This window comes from Pristis pectinata, chromosome 1 (assembly GCF_009764475.1).
Source record: "Pristis pectinata isolate sPriPec2 chromosome 1, sPriPec2.1.pri, whole genome shotgun sequence".
In the NCBI taxonomy this organism is placed as follows: domain Eukaryota; kingdom Metazoa; phylum Chordata; class Chondrichthyes; order Rhinopristiformes; family Pristidae; genus Pristis; species Pristis pectinata.
This window is the reverse complement of record NC_067405.1, coordinates 144,425,178-144,439,720: the sequence shown is the minus strand read 5'-3', so window position 1 is coordinate 144,439,720 and position 14,543 is coordinate 144,425,178. Positions and strand designations below refer to the sequence as shown.

The 14,543-nt window shown below is 47.6% G+C and overlaps 1 protein-coding gene across 1 annotated transcript in view; it reads left to right on the top strand.

Annotated features, from left to right (window-relative positions):
- Window positions 1–289: 289 nt before the first annotated feature.
- LOC127578205 (ovarian cancer G-protein coupled receptor 1) overlaps window positions 290–14,543 on the top strand; it is a 51,970-nt gene continuing 37,716 nt past the window's right edge. Inside the window, exon 1 of the mRNA XM_052029975.1 lies at window positions 290–406. The gene's annotated coding sequence lies outside the window, so the exon portion shown is untranslated. The remainder of the gene's footprint in view (window positions 407–14,543) is intronic.

Genomic DNA, 14,543 nt, shown 5'->3' with positions numbered 1-14,543 from the left:
TTGCATCTTCAGCTTTTCTGACCTTCAGTATAACCGCTGGGCTTGAATCAGTTTTCCCCCCTACCATGACGTAGTTTGACGGGCTCTTGACGTTACTCGGCCACAGCCACTGTTCCCTGCTCCAGCCCGCAAAGTGTGCACAGCCAAAAGACGACTGTGATCGAAAACTTCAATCGTACTGACTGTACAACCATCCAGTTCCTCACAGCCACTAGGGGTGAATCAGCCTGACAAGCAACATTCAGACATTTCCTATACAAAAGCCACAAGAGCACACTGCACGCTGAGACAGTGTCACAATCTGTCCCTGCAACAAGAGCAGGGGTTGAGTGTGCAGACTTCCTGACCAGACTACCGTAGCACAGAAAATCAGGAGAGAGTCCACTGGGAATCTTGATACTTGAAGGTACTTTTTTCTCTTTTAAGCCCTGAATGTTTGTCTTTAATCTGTCCCAGAAACAGAATATTTGTGTCTGAGGTTAAGGCTGCACGTTCAGGGTTTATGGCAAATAAAATATGCAGTAGGTTTTGATGATGTCGACTGAGAAGACATGTGGGGTTGCCTGGAAGGAGAACTTACTGAGGGGATTGGTTGGAGGTCTTGAAGAGTAGTGGGGAATAGGAACTGGTTGGTGGGAGTAGGTTGTGCAGTGGGTAAGGGGTGTGTGGTGAGGGAGGGACTCGGGATAGGGCAGGAGAGGCTTTTGCTGAGGGTGGGGGATTTGGTGATGGATAGTTGGATAGAGGCATGGTAATGTCATGTAATGAAGGGGGGGCTTGTAGTAAAGTAAAGTTGTGCAGCGGTGGAGAGGTATGTAATGAGGGTGGAGCATGTAATGGAGGAAGGGGAGGTGTTAGGTGGTCCAAACAAGGCAGGAAGTTGTGCCAGTGACCTTGACCATGTGCACGTTGGACAGCAGGAGTTGAAGCTCAGAGAGTTTTGGAGAAATTAAGACTTGGGAAGCCAAAGTTTAACCTTCAGCTGATCCAGTGCAGATGGAGAGGCAATACCACAGAGGTTAAACTTAGCAAAGATTTAACCACAGGGTTTCATCACATTACAGTAGAGGATTTCTCCACCACTGTCCCAATGAAGTGCATCCTCACCCACACTCACTGTGATCAAAATCTGTTAGCTGACTGCTCAAAGCACCACCCACTCCAGTAAGTCAGTCTCTCTCTCTGCCTCTCCCTCCTTACCTCAACTTGTTGCCTGGTTCATGTAACAACATGCAAACCACACACAAGCACACACAATATAAACATACATCAAAGAGTACACACAAGTGCACACCTGTAAATGCACTTGCTTATATGTGTACTTATGAATGTACATGTACAGAGGTCCAAGCATGTGAGTGCACACACACACACAAACACAAAAATACACACACATAAACACATGTACACACACATATACACACACACACATATACACACACACACACACATACAGTATACATACACATTTACATACACACATATACACATACACACACATATACACACATACATATCCACACACACACATATACACACACACATGCACTCAGAGTGCATCAACACACACATTCAAACACATACATGCATGATCACAGCCGCCCATTCATATACACGGACATACAGACTATCATGCAGGCATACACAACCAACATACACATCACAAACATGTGTAATATATATCATTTAGACATGTTGACCCACACAAACTAGCACACATGCACACATATTTGAACCAACTGTTGGGTCAGCTCATCGCTGTTTGACATGGATGCCACATTTAAACATTTAGAAAACATGAACAGGTATAGGCACAGAGCTCCCCAAGTCTGTTGTATCATCCAAAAAGATCATGCCTGATCTAATCCCTCCACCTTCCACCCAGATCCTCATCCCTGCAATCCACCATTTTCTGAAAGTCCTTTGCTCTTAAGTGTAGGGTCTCTTATGACTCTAAACATTCTCAACAATTCTGCAGTCCTCCAGGGAAGAAAATTCCAAAGATCCACAACTCTGAACTCATGAGGGGCACAGGTAAGGTCAATGCGCACAGTCTTTCTCCCAGCATTGGGAAATCAAGAACTAGGTTTAAGATGAGAGGGGGGGGGAGGTTAATAGAAACCTGAGGGGCAACTTTTTCACCCAGAGGGTGGTCAGTATATGGAACGAGCTGCCAGAGGAAGTGGTTGAGGCAGGTACATCAACAATATTTAAAAGGTACTTGGGCAGGTACATGGATAGGAAGGGTTTGGAGGGATGTGGGCCAAATGCGGGCAGATGGGACTATCTTAGATGGGCATCTTGGTCAGTATGGTCCAGTTGGGGTGAAATGCCCGTTTCCATGCTGTATGACTCCATGACTCTCTGAGCAACAGGAACTCTCAGGTCAGTGGTGAGTCACAGACCCTTTCCCTACTCAGACTCCCTTGGTTCTGAATCTTCTGTCTGCCTGCTGTTAAACCCTAAGAGTTTAAACTGTCCCATTGAAACCGCACTGCGTAAACAGCAGAGGGTATTTACTTACTCATCAACAGTCACTAAATATTTTCCAAAAAACTCCCCTGGGCTACATAAATTATCTTGACACCTTTGCCCTGATACAAAACTTGAAAAAGCGACTGTGAAGTTTTGAGAACTGACGCTGAAGTGTGTGATGTGGCCCATCGCACCATCAGCATCAGAGTGAGATGTTAAGATAGCATGCTTTGTTTCGCTGAAGCAAAGTCTGCTGCATGCAAAGTAATGTTGTCTGAAAGTTTATCAAAGTTCTTTTGAAAGAATTTGGCAGGTTTGCTGTTTGAGGAACAATCGTGCAGACTGCAACAGTGCTGCTCAGAGCTTGGGAAGTGAGAGGGAGTCTCATCAAAGCATGGAAAATTCTTCCTGTGATTGTCAGGCTGACTGCAGGGAGAGTGTTTCCCCCTGACTGAGTGGTCTATGAGTTGGGAGGCACCATTTCAGAATGAGTCAGCCATTTCAGGGTGAGGTGAGGAGAAAGTTCTTCATTCAGAACTTAATGAATCTTTGGGATTCTCTGTTCTGGAGGGCTGTGGGGGCTCAGTCGTCGAGTTCATTTAAAATAGAGGTGGGTAGATTTCTGGACATTAAGGGATAAAAGGGAGGTATAGTGCTGGGATATAGTGCTGAGGTAGAAGATTTTGATAATGGTGTGACATGGTAGATTGTATTCGGAATTGGCTTGCCCATAGGAGACAGAGGATAGTGGTGGAGGGGTGTTATTCTGGCTGGAGGTCCATGACCAGTGGTGTTCTGCAACGATCAGCACTGAGATGTCTGTTGTTTGTGATACATATAAATGACTTGGATGAAAATGTAGACGGTTGGTAAGTCTGTAGAACAACACAAAAGTTGATGGCATTGCAGACAGTGAAGAAGCTTGTCAAAGGATACAGCGGGATATAGATCAGTTGCAGATATGGGCAGAGAAATGGCAGATGGAGTTTAATCTGGGCAAGTGTGAGGTGTTGCACTTTGGGAGATCAAATGTAAAGGGAAAGTTAATGGCAGGTTTGATGGGTGAAATAGTCTGCTCTCGCTCCTATTTCTGATAGAAACATAGAAAACCTACAGCACATACGGGCCCTTCGGCCCACAAAGTTGTGCCGAACATGTCCCTACCTTAGAAATTACTAGGCTTATCCATAGCCCTCTATTTTTCCCAGCTCCATGTACCCATCCAGAAGTCTCTTAAAAGACCCTATCGTATCCGCCTCCACCACTGTTGCCGGCAGCCCATTCCACACACTCACCGCTCTCTGAGTAAAAAACTTACCCCTGACATCTCCTCTGTACCTACTCCCCAGCACCTTAAACCTGTGTCCTCTTGTGGGCACCATTTCAGCCCTGGGAAAAAGCCTCTGACTACCCACACAGTCAATGCCTCTCATGTTCTTATGTTCTAATTTGATCTCAATTTCAACGTCAAATAGTTGCAGCATGGGAACAGGCCCTTTGGCACATGGAGTCAACATTGACCATCAATTATGAATTTACATTAATCCTACATTAGCTCCATTTTTTATTCTCCTCACATTCCCAAAAACTCCCCCCAGATTCTACCCCTCACACACACACCAGGGGGCAACTCACAGCTGCCAATTAACCCACCGACCCGCACATCTTTGGGACGCAGGAGGAAACCAGAGCACCACCCAGTTACAGGGAGAACGTGCAGACTCCACACAGCCAGCACCCGAGGTCGGGATAGAACCGGGCTGTGCCTCCCAGGTAGTTACAGCTTTAAAGAATGAGGTTCCTGTTAAAACCACCGAGCAGCATGTGAACTGCACACCACTGGTGCAGACAGTGACTATCCAGCGCCACACATTTGCTCAAAGTGTTAGTGTTCCTCTAAGTTGCAGCCAAAGAACATTAGGTGCGAGCTTCTATTCATTCTCCTGCACTGCTATGTCGACTGCCTCTGCACAGTAAGTTCATCTTAAACCACAGCAACAGAGAATGTAAAATATAGGAGCAGGGGTATTCCTTCAACCCGTCAAGCCTGACTGATGATCTCTCCCTCTCTCAGTCTCTTTCTGTCCCTCTCTCCCTCTCTCAATCTCTCTCTCTCTATCACTCTCAATCTTTTTCTCTCTCTATCTCTCTCTTACCCTAGCTCTCCATCATTCCTTCTGACAACCTTTTTCCGTCTCTCTATTCCCCTCTCTCTATCTCTTTGTTCCTCTTACTCTATCTCTCTCCCTTTCTATTCCCCTCTCTCTCTCACTATCTCTCCCCTCTATCTCTCAATCTCTCTGTCCCTCTCTAATTTCTCTTTCTCTCAAACAACTTCTCTCTCAATAACTCTGTCTCTCTCTTCTTCTTTTCTCTTCTCATCTCTCTCTCTCTCTCTCTCTCTCTATCCTGCCTTTCCCTGTCTATTCTCTTTCTAATTCTCTATCTGTCTTCTCTCTGTCTCTCTGTTTTTCCATCTGTCTTTCAATCTCTCTCTCTCTCTCTCTCTCTCTATCCTGCCTTTCCCTGTCTGTCTCTCTGTCTCACCAGCACTTGTGAATGCTCAGTGAACCAGTTTGTTCCCAGTGAGTCTAGCAACAGGCAAGGTCTCGGAGGACAGGAGAGTAGCCAATGTTGTTTCCTTTGTTTAAGAAGAGAAATAGGGATACTCCAGGAAATTATATGATGAAATGGACTCTGACCTGATGATCTACCTTGTTGTGACCTTGCACCTTATTGCACTGCACTTTCTCTGTAGCTGTGACACTTTACTCTGTACTGTTATTGTTCTTACCTGTACTGCCTCAATGCGCTCTGTACTAACCCAATGTAACTGCCCTGTGTAATGAATTGACCTGTATGATCGGTGTGCAAGACAAGTTTTTCACTGTACCTCGGTACAAGTGACAATAATAAACCAATTCCAATACCAATAGGCTGATGAGCCTCACATCATTGGTAGGGAAGCTACTGGAGAAGATTCTTAAAGTTAGGATTTATTCACTTTTGGTAAATATGGGCAGTCGGCATGGCTCTGTGCAGAGAAGGTCATGTCTTACAAACGTGATTGAGTTTTTTGAGGAGGTGACGAAGATGATTGATGAGATGAGGACAGTGGATATTGTCTACATAGGCTTTAGTAAGGCGTTTCACAAGGTCCTTCATGGTAGGATGATCCAGAAGATTAAGGTGAATGGGAACATGGTAGATTGTATTCGGAATTGGCTTGCCCATAGGAGACAGAGGATAGTGGTGGAGGGGTTTATTCTGGCTGGAGGTCCGTGACCAGTGGTGTTCTGCAATGATCAGCACTGAGATGTCTGTTGTTTGTGATACATATAAATGACTTGGATGAAAATGTAGACGGTTGGTAAGTCTACAGAACAACACAAAAGTTGATGGCATTGCAGACAGTGAAGAAGCTTGTCAAAGGATACAGCAGGATATAGATCAGTTGCAGATATGGGCAGAGAAATGGCAGATGGAGTTTAATCTGGGCAAGTGTGAGGTGTTGCACTTTGGGAGATCAAATGTAAAGGGAAAGTTAATGGCAAAACCCTTAACAGCATTGATGTACAGAGGGACCTTGGAGTCCAAGTCGAGAGCTCACTGAAAGTAGCAACACAAGTATAGAAGGTGTATGGGATGTTTGCCTTTATTGGTTGAGGCATTGAGTATAAGCGTCAAGAAATCATATTGCAGCTGTACTTTTCCAAACTGAAACTTTGGTTAGGCCGCCTTTGGAGAATTGTGTGCAGTTCTGGTCACCCCATTACAGGAAGGATGTGGAGGCTTTGGAGAGGGTGCAGAAGAGGTTCACCAGGATGCTGCCTGGATTAGAGGGTATTACCTATAAGGAGAATTTGGATAAACTTAGATTGTTCTCTCTGGAGTGTCAGAGGCTGAGGGGAGACCTGATAGAAGTTTATAAAATTATGAGAGGCATAAGTAGGGTAGACAGAATCTTTTTACCAGGGTAGAAATGTCAAGTACTAGAGGACATGCATTTAAGGGGGAAAGTTCAGAGGAGATGTGCGGGGCAAGTTTTTACACAGAGAGTGGTGGGTGCCTGGAATGGGCTGCCAGGGGTGGTGGTGGAAGCAGATACGATAGAGGCGTTTAAGAGGCTTTTAGGAAGACACATGAATATGCAGGGAGTGGAGGGATATGGATCATGGGCAGGCAGAAGGGATTGGTTTAATTTATATCAGATAGTGTGTCAAAGGGCCTGTTCCTGTGCTGTACTGTTCTGTGTTCTATGTTCTGTGTTCTATGTTCCGGTCATGGAACCTCTCCCAAAATGTGAAAGGTAACTCTCATCCCAACTCTTCCTACACTCTGATATAAAAAGAGAAGATCGAAATACTCAGTGTGAGAGGCAGCAGCTGTGGAGGGAGAAGCAGATTTAATGTCATCGACCTGAAACGGTAACTCTGTTTCTCTCTCCACAGATGCTGCCTGACCTGCTCTGTGTGTGCGTGCGTGTGTGCGTGTGTGTGCGTGCGTGTGTGTGTGTGTGCGTGTGCATGTGTGTGGGCGTGCGTGTGTGCGTGTGTGCGTGTGTGTGTGTGTGTGTGTGTGTGTGTGGGGCGTTTCCCGATTTTATTTCAGATTTGCAGCACCTGCAGCTTTTTATTTTTTTTTTTGGTTTCTGGCATTTCATGTGCCTGTTCGTCTCTATAACACGTATGTCTCTCTCTCTCTCTCTATGTGTATGTGTCTCCACATGCATGTGTGTCTGTGTGCCACACATGTCTCCATCTGCATGTATGTGTATTTCTTCTGTTCTCTCTGCCACTCCCCTTTCTCACTCAAATTTTCTCTCGTTCATAGTCTTTCTCACTCTCAATCTCTTATTCTCACACTCTCGCCTCTCTCTTTACCTTACTCCCACACTGTCTCGCACAGTCTCATTCTCTCTGCCTCTGTCTATCCCTGATTCTCATGCTCTCTTTACCTTACTCCCACACTGTCTCACTCATTCTCTCTGCCTCTGTCTATCCCTGTTTCTTAACTCTCTCTGTAGCTCCCTATCACCTTCTCTTTACTGCTCTTTGAGACACTTTCTCACTCCTCTCCCTCTTCACTTCCACTTTGCACTGAAAATCAACTGGCTTGTGGTTGTATGGAAAGGAAAAGTTTTTTTTAAATCTCAAGGCTGCTTCAGAGTTGAATGTCGTCAGGAGAACTTAGGCAGTCAATCAGCTCTCAGGAGATCAGTTGGTCATTTTAATGTGTGGGATTCCCCTGACCAGCTTAAATTTAAGGGCACAACACCCCAAGAAATCGGACAGCCTGTGGGAAGCTTTGAGGGAGGGCCATGGGTGGGAGGGTTTAAACCCCCCACCAGAACCACCCCCCAAGCCTACCCATGTCCTTGGGATCACAGCCCCATGTGAAGAACCGGAATCGAGCTCGTCCCACCTGGGAAGGCCTTCTGCTGGCCACGTCAGGTCCCCCATCTCCAGTGCTTTGGAGGATGGCAGCAGAAATGAAAGAGGGCACACCTGGGTCATGAGGTATAACCATGAAAGTTCTCCCAGTCCACCCACAGCACAAATTCCTTGGGAATCAGTAAAAAAAAACAATCTTAAAAATTCCCCCAGAACCCCAGAAGACAAATTCTAGAAAGTTCCCCATCCGCTTAGTCTAAGGACGGACAGAGGTGACCTCTGAGCCATTATCGCAGAATTTACAAATTTATGATATCAGGAGACCATTTGGCCCGTCATGACTCTGCCAGCCGTGGAAGAGGTGTTGGGACTAACACCACCTCCCAGCTGGAGTCTGAGTTGAACAGCACAGAACCAGGCCCTTCGCCCACCTCGTCCATGCCGACTTTTTTTGCCCTAATCCCGTTGGCCTGCATTCCTCTCCCAAGGAATTCCGTGCCCGTCTGCATGTCTCTTCAACGTAGCGATCGCATCTGATTCCAGATCAGGGGAGGGAACTCGTGCTCCTCATTCTCACAGGCCAGCTCTCCACGTGTCCACGGTGACGAGGGTTTCTGCCCCCACCTCTGACCCACCTGCCCCCTGCAGGCAGAGTTTCCCCATCCTCACACCTTCCCCTGCCAATCCTCCCACCAGTCAACTTAAATCCACATCCCCTGGTTACTGGCCTCTCTTCTAGGGAGTTTAAGGTCCCTCTCTTCACCCTGACGGCCTCTCATAATGACATACTCTGCAATTAAACCTCTCCCCCCCTTTGTTCCAAACAAAACAATCCCAATGTGGACAGAACACCCCCAGAACTACAACTGCCCAGGCCTGACACCATCCCTGTCAATCTCCTCCGCACCTTCTCCAGAGCCACCACTTCCTCCCTGCGGTGGGCTGACCTGAACTGTATGGAGTGGTGTGAAGGGAGTGGGGCATTGGACAGCTCCTCTCCATGGTAGTCAGAGGGACTACACACACCCTGTGGAGACCAAGGTGTCTTGGAGTTAAAATCTGTAACGATTCGGGAATCTTTGAACCCTGGAGACAAAGGAGGAAAATGGGAATCTACCACCGAGGCAGATGTTACCCGCCTTTTGCCACATCTCCACATCAGAACCTCACGGAGCACAGCGCAGCAGCGATCTACGTGTGGAACCACTGAAGCAATGAATGGGACACACAGTCATTGAACCGGGAGACTGGTCTGACCGGCAGACTTTCACACCGGCGCATCAATCTTCTTCTGGTCAACTTGAGGTTCAGCATGCAGAGGTGGACTTCCATGTCAGGGGCGAGAGGAACCCAACTGCGGACGATCAGACGGCACCTCTGATACTTCTCACCCACACGCATTCTGAAGAGGATGTGCACGGAGGCCAAGCTTGGAACAGAGACTGCAATAAACCTGAACTCAGGTAGGTGTTCCAGCATTTATTTTCTACTTGTGATACTTAGACGATATCTACACTGTTTCATGCATAGAATGTGCGGTCTAAAAACCAGACATTTGACCCATACTACAGTTGTCACTCATGGGACCTCAGACAATGGTGCTTCATGTTCCTAGGAGTGAACATCACCAATAGCTTGTCCTGGTCCAACCACAGGGACATCACAGCTGAGAAAACTCACCAGTGCCTCTACTTCCCTGTCGACCCTTACAAATTGTTATCAAAGCACCATAGAAAGCATCGTATCTGGATGCATCATGGCTTGGTACGGCAACTGCTCTGGGAGGATGTTCCCCTCCGTGGGGGAATCTAGAACAAGGATCACAGTTTCAGGATAAGGGCATAGGTTAGGTGGACGGTAACGGTCTTTTCCCCAGGGTTGGGGAGTCCAAAACTAGGGGGCATGGGTTTAGGGTGAGAAGGGAAAGATTTAAAATGGACCTGAGGGGCAACTTTTTCACGCAGAGGGTGGTGAGTCTATGGAACGAGCTGCCAGAGGAAGTGTTTGAGGCAGGTACAATAGTGTCAATTAAGAAGCACTTGGATAGGTACATGGAGGGGAGCGGCTTGGAGGGATATGGGCCGAACGCAGGAATTTGGGACTAGCTGGGTGGGCACCATGGTCAGCATGGACTGGTTGGGCTGAAGGACCTGTATCCGTGCTGTATTGCTCTATGACTCTAAGGGGAGGACAGAGATGAGAGGGAATTTCTTTTCTCAGAGGATCTTGAATCTTTGGAATGTTCTGGCCCAAAGGGAGCTGAACCACTAGATCTATTCAAGACCAAGGGAGACACAAGAGACGGCAGGTGCTGGGATCTCGGCAAAAAACAAACTGCTGGAGGAACTCAGCGGGTCAGGCAGCATCTGTGGAGGCAGAGGGATGGTCGACGTTTCGGGTCGAGACCCTGCCTCAGGACTGGGAGTGCGGAGGGGAGACAACCAGTGTGAAAGAGGTGAGGGGGAGGAGTCAGGCGGAGCTGGCCAGCGATTGGTGGATCCAGGTGAGGAGGGGTTGACGGGCAGGTGGAGCCAGGAGGGAGGTGATAGGTGAGTCAACAAAGGGCTGCAGACGGTGGGATCTGATTGGAGAGGAAGGTGGAGCCTGGAACCAATAAGGGAGGTGGGGAGGGCAGATGGGAACGGGGGGGGGGGGGGGGGGGGAGAGGAGGGAGAAAGGGACCAAGTGGGGTGGCTGGGGGGGGGGGTGTGTGTGTGTGTGTGTGTGTGTGTGTGTGCGTGTGTGTGTGTGTGTGTGTGTGTGTGCGTGTGTGTGTTGGTGTAGGCAGATGGAGCCAGATAGGAGAAGGGGAAGGAACTTGGTGAGAGGGGCTGGAAGGGTGGGGGTGGGGGTGGGGGGGGGGTGGCGCAAGAGGACCTGGGTAGATCAGAAGGAGGGAGGAAGGAACAGAAGGGAGGGGTCAAGACTTTTAAGGGAGTCAAGAGTTCTGGAGGACAGACAGTGGAAGGTCGGGCAAGTTCACATCAACCGTGAAGTTGGTAATTAGTAATTGGTAATTGGTTTATTATTGTCACGTGTACCGAGATGCAGTGAAAAGCTTTGTCTGCATGCCATCCAGACAGCTCATTCTATACATAAGTACATCGAGGTAGTACAAAGGTAACAGAGCGCAGAGTATAGGCCACAGAGAAAGTGTTGTTGAATGGTGGAGCAATGGTGAAAGCAGCTCAAAGGACAGGAAGGCCTATTCCTGCTCTTATTTCTTGTGTTATCAACTAAGATTGGACTGAATAGAATTGATGGGATGAGTGGCCTCTTCCCACTAGATGTACAAGGCTCAGTTATATTTTAATTAGTGCAATATCCCAGGGCAGTAATGGGGAGGTCCCACTGCCTCGTCTCATTTTCTTCTAGGTCTCCTCAGAAGCCGTCACTGTGGTGGAATTTTCCATTGTTCCCATGCGACTAGGTCATTCCACCTTTAGCGTTAAGTTGTTGCCTTATCAGCCCACACCAGAGAGAATATCTGAAGTCGTTGCCTTCAAACCAGCTTCCTGTAGGTGTTGTAATAACCACAATTTCAACACAGTACAACAAACACCTCCCAATCCCACTTGCTCCTCCACTCAGACTAATTACAATAATCAAAGACTTCAATGTGGTTAGATAAAATACCAGCCTACGTTAAAACAGTGACGATGACACAGAAGTCTAAAGCACCTTGGGAACCCCAAGATCTCCTCTTCGTCACTTCTCCTAAATGTTTCTCCATCTGGCTTGGTGCCATAGTGTGCCTGCTGACACTCCTGTGAAGCATTTTGCTGTTTTGTTGAAGGAGTAAATGAGGGTTGTTGTTGTGGAGGACAGTGATGGAGAAGATATGAAGTCTGTGTGGTTGGCAGCAGGTCAGGCAGCACCTGTGGTGTGAGGAAAAGAGATAATGTTTGAGACTGATGACTCCTCAGCAGAAGTAGGGAAGTTAGAAATCCAATATTCTTTGAGTTGTGGAGGAGGGATTGGGACGGAGGGAGCCAAGGGGCAGTCTGTGATGGGCTGGAGACCAAAAAAAGACTGAATGACACAAGTGTTGAGGCGCTGACTGAGAGAGGGTGTGGAAGGCTTGTCAGTCTCAGCCGGACCGTCTGAGGGAGGTACGAACAGCTGGAGCTGACTGAGGACAGAGGGGAGAGTAGAGACAACAATGTCAGAGCTAGGGGTGAACTTTCAGAGTAAGGAGTAGCCTATTAGAGTCAGAGAATCATAGAGTCACACAGCACGGAAACAGGCCCTTCAGCCCAACTCGTCCATGCCGTCCAAGATTCCCACCTAAGTTAGTCCCATTTGCCCGTGTTTGGTCCATATCCCTCTAAACCTTTCCTATCCATGTACCTGTCCAAGTATCTTTTAAATGTTGTTATTGTACCTGTCTATCCGAGCTAGTCCCATTTGCTAGCATTTGGCCCATATCCCTCTAAACGTTTGGTATTGGAATTGGTTTATTATTGTCACTTGTACCGAGGTACAGTGAAAAACTTGTCTTGCATACCGTTCGTACAGATCATTCATTACACAGTGCATCAAGGTAGTACAGGGTAAAAACAATAACAGAATACAGAGTAAAGTGTCACAGCTACAGAGGAAGTGCAGTGCAGGTAGCAAGGTTGGAACAAGGTAGATTGTGAGGTCAAGAGTCCATAAGGGAACCGTTCAATAGTCTGAGAACAGTAGGGTAGAAGCTGTCCTTGAGCCTGGTGATATGTGCCCTCAGGTTCCTGTATCTTCTGCCTGATGGGAGAGGGGAGAAGAGAGAATGACCCAGGTGGGTGGGGTCTTATGCTGGCTGCTTCATCAAGGCAGCGAGAGGTATAGACAGGGTCCGTGGAGGGGAGGCTGGTTTCTGTGATGTGCTGGGCTGTGTCCACAACTCTTTGAAGTTTCTTGCGGTCCCGGGCAGAGCAGTTACCGTACCAAGCTGTGATGCATCCAGATAGGATGCTTTCTAAGGTGCATCGATAAAAGTTAGTGAGTGTCAAAGGGGACATGCCAAATTTCCTTAGCCTCCTGAGGAAGTAGAGGCGCTGGTGAGCTTTCTTGACTGTGGCATCTATGTGGTTGGACCAGGACAGGCTGTTGGTGATGTTCACTGCTCGGAACTTGAAGCTCTCAACCCTCTTGACCTCAGCACATTTCCTATCCATGTTACATGTCTTTTAAACACTGTAATTGTACCCGCCTCTACCACTTCCTCTGGCTGTTTGTTCCACACACCTACCGTCCTCTGTGTGAAAAAGTTGCCCTTCAGAGGCCCTCTTTAAATTTTTTCCCCTCTCACCTTAAATCTATGCCCTCTAGTTTTATACTCTTTCCATTCTTAGGCGGGACACTCTCCAGAAGGAATGTTATAGCACTAACTGTTGCATAGTTTGGTGAAGTTGCTGTAAAAATTGAAAGCTTATACACCGAGTCAAGCGTTATTGTACTGTCTGAGACAACAGGAGAGCACAGTTGCTCAGTTAACAGAGCCACTGACTCACAACCCCTAAGACCTGGGTTCAATCAAGTTTGCACATTCTCCCTGTGACTGCATGGGTTTCCCCCTGGTTGATCCGGTTTCCTCCCACGTCCTAAAGACATGCTGGTTGGTAGGTTAACTGGCTGCTGTAAATTCCCTATGGTAGAATCTGGGGGAGTTATGGGAACGTGGGGAGAATAAAAAAAAATGGTTGAAGTAGGATTAATGTAAATGGGTTGGCACGGACTCAGTGGGCTGAAGGGCCTGTTTCCATGCTGTATCACTGTGACTCTATCTGCAGGAGGGTGAAGGGCTGTTGTACTGTCCACCCCATTAAGATTGATTGGCTGCTGTAAATTGCCCCTAATATTTAGGTGACTGTTAGAATGCAGGGGGAGTTAAACATAGAAGATAGAACAGTACAGCTCAGGAACAGGCCCTTCGGCCCACAAAGTTGTGCCAACCACGATGCTAAAATAAACGAATCCCTTCTGCCTGCACTTGGTCCATATCCCTCCATTCTCTGCACATCCATGCGCCTCTCTAAGAGCCTCTTAAACACCTCTATCGTATCCACCTCCACCACCACCCCAGGCAGCACATTCCAGGCACCCACCGCTCTCTGTGTAAAAGAAACCTGCCCTGCACATCTCCTTTGAACTTTCCCCCTCGCACCTTAAATGAATCCCTTCTAGTGTTAGACATTTCAACCCTGGGAGAAAGATACTGGCTGCCTATTCTATCTGTGCCTCTCATAACCTTATAAACTTCTATCAGAGTTGATGGGAATGTGGGAAGAATAAATCAGAGGGAAAATTGGTGGGGGAAAGGGATTGTTCTGTGATCTGGAATAGACTCAACTGTCTGAATGTCCTCCTTCTATGTCGTAAGAAAATATGGTAATATTCCTGTCTCAATCATCGCCAACAAAAAGGCAGATTAATGTGAATTGAATCTGGTTGTGTGCAAGGCCATAAAAGGTGGCTGGAGAGATATTCACAGGGATGTTACTGTTTTCCTTCTGATGGGGTTGACTCTGAGCCTCCACATGAAGGTAGTTGGCAGGCAGCCGAGCTCAGGCCGCTTGCCAGAGGAGCAGCTGCCAGATCTTTCCCTGGCCTGGCCCTCCGTTCCCCCTGGGAGAGCTGAGGGGCCTTCGATCAACCCACACTCACGTCCAGTGACTCGTGTGGGAACCTGGC